Raw genomic sequence first — 5,098 nt, forward strand, 5'->3', positions numbered from 1 at the left:
ATCTGCACCATTTTTCTAGATTCCACATATATGCGTTAATATACAATATTTGTTTTTTTCTTTCCGACTTACTTCACTCTGTATGACAGACTCTAACTCCATCCACATCTCTACAAATGAACCAATTTCATTCCTTTTTAGAGGTGAATAATATTCCATTGTATATATGTGCCACATCTTCTTTATCGATTCATCTTTCTATGGACACTTAGGTTGCTTCCATGTCCTGACTATTGTAAATAGTGCTGCAATGAACATTGGGGTACATGTCTCTTTTTGAATTATGGTTTTCTCAGGGTATATGCCCAGTAGTAGGATTGCTGGGTCGTATGGTAGTTCTATTTTTAGTTTTTTAAGGAACCTCCATATTGTTCTCCATAGTGGCTGTATCAATTTACATTCCCACCAACAGTGCAAGAGGGTTCCCTTTTCTCCACATCCTCTTCAGCATTTGTTGTTCATAGATTTTTTTGATGACGGCCATTCTGACCAGTGTGAGGTGATACCTCATTGAAGTTTTGATCTGCATTTCTCTGTTAATTAGTGATGCTCAGCATCTTTTCATGTGCCTCTTGGCCATGTGTATACCTTCTTTGGAGAAATGTCTATTTAGGTCTTCTGCCCATTTTTGGATTAGGTTGGTTTTTTTATGATATTGAGCTTCATGAGTTATTTTGGAGATTAATCCTTTGTCAGTTGCTTCATTTGCAAATATTTTCTCCCATTCTGAGGGTTGTCTTTTCATCTTGTTTATGGTTTCCTTTGCTATGCAAAAGCCTGTAAGTTTCATCAGGTCCCATTTGTTTATATTTCCATTTCTCTAGGAGTTGGGTCAAAAAAGATCTTGCTGTGATTTATGTCATAGAGTGTTCTACTTGTTTTCCTCTAAGAGTTTGATAGTGTCTGGCCTTACATTTAGCTCTTTAATCCATTTTGAGTTTATTTTTGTGTATGGTGTTGGGGAGTGTTCTAATTTCATTCTTTTACATGTAGCTGTCCAGTTTTCCCAGCACCATTTATTGAAGAGGCTGTCTTTTCTCCACTGTACATTCTTGCCTCCTTTAACAAAGATAAGGTGACCATACGTGCATGGGTTTATCTCTGGGGTTTCTATCCTGCTCCATTGATCTATATTTCTGTTTTTGTGCCAGTACCATACTGTGTTGATTACTGTAGCTTTGTAGTATAGTCTGAAGTCAGGGAGCCTGATTCCTCCAGCTCCATTTTTCTTTCTCAAGATTGCTTTGGTTATTTGGGGTCTTTTGTGTTTCCATACGAATTGTTAAATTTTTTTGTTCTAATTCTGTGAAAACTGCCACTGGTACTTTGATAGGGATTGCATTGAAACTGCAGATTGCTTTGGGTAGTATAGTCATTTTCACAATGTTGATTCTTCCAATCCAAGAACATGGTATATCTCTCCATCTGTTTGTGTCATCTTTGATTTCTTTCATCAGTGTTTTATTGTTTTCTGAGTACAGGTCTTTCCTCCTTAGGTAGGTTTATTCCTAGATATTTTATTCTTTTTGTTGCAATGGTAAATGGGATTGTTTCCTTAATTTCTCTTTCTGATCTTTCATAGTTAGAGTATAGGAATGCAAGAGACTTCTGTGCATTACTTTTGTATCCTGCAACTTTACCAAATTCATTGATGAGTTCTAGGAGTTTTCTGGTGGCATTTTTAGGATTCTCTGTATAGTATCATGTCATCTGCAAACAGGGACAGTTTTACTTCTTTTCCACTTTGGATTCCTTTTATTTCTTTTTCTTCTCTGATTGCCGTGCCTAGGACTTCCAAAACTATGTTGAATAATAGTGGCAATAGTGGACATCATTGTCTTGTTCCTTGTCTTAAAGGAAATGCTTTCAGTTTTTCACCATTGAGAATGATGTTTGCTGTGGGTTTGTCATATATGGCCTTTATTATGTTGAGGTAGGTTCCCTTTATGTCCACTTTCTGGAGAGTTTTTGCAATAAATGGGTGTTGAATTTTGTCAAAAGCTTTTTCTGTATCTATTGAGATGACCATATGTTTTTTATTCTTTAATTTGTTAATATGGTGTATCACATTGCTTGATTTGAGTGTATTGAAGAATTCTTGCATCCCTGCGATAAATCCCACTTGATCATGGTGTATGATCCTTTTAATGTGTTGCTGGATTCTGTTTGCTAGTATTTTGTTGAGGATTTTTGCATCTATAGTCATCAGTGATATTGGTCTGTAATTTTCTTTTTTTGTAGTATCTTTGTCTGGTTTTGGTATCAGGGTAATGGTGGCCTCATAGAATGAGTTTGAGAGTGTTCCTCCCTCTGCAATTTCTTGGAAGAGTTTGAGAAGGATAGGTGTGTTAGCTCTGTTCTAGCTGTTTGACAGAATTGGCCTGTGAAGCCATCTGGTCCTGGGCTTTTGTTTGTTGGAAAATTTTAATTATAGTTTCAATTTCATTACTTGTGATTGGTCTGTTTATATTTTCTATTTCTTCCTTGTTCAGTTTTGGAAGGTTGTACCTTTCTAAGAATTTTCTATTTCTTCCTTGTTCAGTTTTGGAAGGTTGTACCTTTCTAAGAATTTGTCCATTTCTTCCAAGTTGTCCATTTTATTGGTAGATAGTTGCTTGTAGTAGTCTCTTATGATTCTTTGTGTTTCTGCAGTGTCAGTTGTAATTTCTCCTTTTTCATTTCTAATTTTATTGATTTGAATCCTCTCCCTTTTTTCTTGATGAATCTGGCTAAAGGTTTATCAATTTTGTTTATCTTCTCAAAACAACCAAATTTTAGTTTTATTGATCTTTGCTATTGTTTTCTTCATTCCTATTTCATTTATTTCTGCTCTGATCTTTATGATTTCTTTCCTTCTACTAACTTTGGGCTTTTTTGTTCTTCTTTCTCTAGTTGCTTTAGGTGTAAGGTTAGATTGTTTATTTGAGATTTCTCTTGCTTCTTGAGGTAAACTTGTATAGCTATAAACTTCCCTCTTAGAACTGCTTTTGCTGCATCCCATAGGTTTTGGATTGTTGTGTTTTCATTGTCATTTGTCTCTAGGTATTTTTTGATTTCCTCTTTGATTTCTTCAGTGATCTCTTGGTTGTTTAGTAACGTATTGTTTAGCCTCCATGTGTTTGTATTTTTTACGTTTTTTTCCCTGTAATTGATTTCTAGTCTCATAGCATTGTGGTCAGAAAAGATGCTTGATATGATTTCACTTTTCTTAAATTTACTGCAGCTTGATTTGTGACCCAGGATGTGATGTATCCTGGAGAATGTTCTGTGTGCACTTGAGACGAAAGTGTAATCTGCTGTTTATGGATGGAATGTCCTATAAATATCAATTAAATCTATCTAGTATATTGTGTTATTTAAAGCTTGTGTTTCCTTATTAATTTTCTGTTTGGGTAATCTGTCCATTGGTGTAAGTGAGGTGTTAAAGTCCCCCACTATTATTGTGTAACTGTCAATTTCCTCTTTTATAGCTGTTAGCAGTTGCCTTATGTATTGAGGTGCTCCTATGTTGGGTGCATATATATTTATAATTGTTATATCTTCTTCTTGGATTGATCCCTTGATCATTATGTAGTGTCCTTCCTTGTTTCTTGTAACATTCCTTATTTCCTTACTTTAAAATCTACTTTATCTGATATGAGGATTGCTACTCCAGCTTTCTTTTGATTTCCATTTTCATGGAATATCTTTTTCCTTACCTGCAATTTTAGTCTGTATGTTTCCCTAGGTCTGAAGTGGGTCTCTAGTAGAAAGCATATATGTGGGTCTTGTTTTCGTATCCATTCAACGAGCCTATATCTTTTGGTTGGATGATTTAATCCATTCACATTTAAGGTAATTATCGATATGTATGTTACTATTACCATTTTCTTAATTGTTTTGGTTTTGTTTTTTGTTTTCGCTGAGTGGTGCCTACTGCTGAGCCCTCTCTTTCTAGGCAGGTACAGTTATGTTGGAGTATGCACTTGCTCCAAGAAAGACTTTAGTCATTGTTAACAGACGCACTGACACCAAATCTAAGTGCCTCTCCATGATGACCAAGTGGCAATCATGTTTCTCTTACATTGTCACTGCTGATTAAGATTGCCTTTCATGAAAATTTAATTTGTCCTCTTTTCTTCAGCATTTTTTTAATTTCTGAAAAAACACTGTATTCAGGAAAGACTTCATATACAGCAAAAGAAGCTGCACCTATAATATAGCTAACAATATAAAGATTACAAGATTCTCAGCTACCTATTTTATCTAATCCAACAGAAAAATACAAATTAATTCAGTGACTAATAAACAGTAGAGTGAAAACAATGACTCTGAAAGGAATCTTGCTTTAAGTGTCTATCAGCCTCAAAAGGTGACTAAAGCAAGACATCTGAATAAAGATTTCTTTAAATATTAAGTACATTATCCCAAATCTTTTTCAAAAAATATCATATTTCAGTAGTAGCCATCTTTCACTACATTTCAAATTTGTATTCTCTCATTTCTTAAGAAGGAAGACAGGGGTATTCACACAGACATATCACTGCAAACTTAAGAAAATATTTAAGCATCCATACACTCTGTGTGCATTAACCTGCTGGTTAGTTGAAAAAAAGGGTGGGATGGAGTTTTCAGTTGCATTGGACAAATGAAAATGATTCGTGTGGTCATGCACGGTAGTCCACGGCTAGATGATACGACAGAATTAAATTCTGGTCTGTACAATATCACAGTGATAAACAAGATATCACAGAGATACATTATTCAAGGAAGTTTGAAAAAACATTTATTTCCCTGTTTTATTTCAATTTGGTTAAAGTGTTTAAAAATGTAAGCATGTGATAGTTTGCAGGATCCTGGTACAACACAAACTCCCACTTCTATTTATAAATATTATCTTCTCTTTATATTACTTACATTTTGTAACAAAAAAGAGATTGGTTTAAATTTTAAAAACAAAACAAAACATAAAAACCCAACCCTGGAGGCCCAGGTCTGAGCTCTGCCCTCACCTTCACCCTCCCGTAGGTGGGCAGGGCAAGCCTCCCTGACCAGGCAGCGTGCTCAGGGGAGGTCAGCCACCTTCAGGGACAGTCAGCAATCCAGAAGCCGCTGCACC

The sequence above is a fragment of the Stenella coeruleoalba genome (assembly GCF_951394435.1).
Source record: "Stenella coeruleoalba genome assembly, chromosome: 1".
Lineage (NCBI taxonomy): Eukaryota > Metazoa > Chordata > Mammalia > Artiodactyla > Delphinidae > Stenella > Stenella coeruleoalba.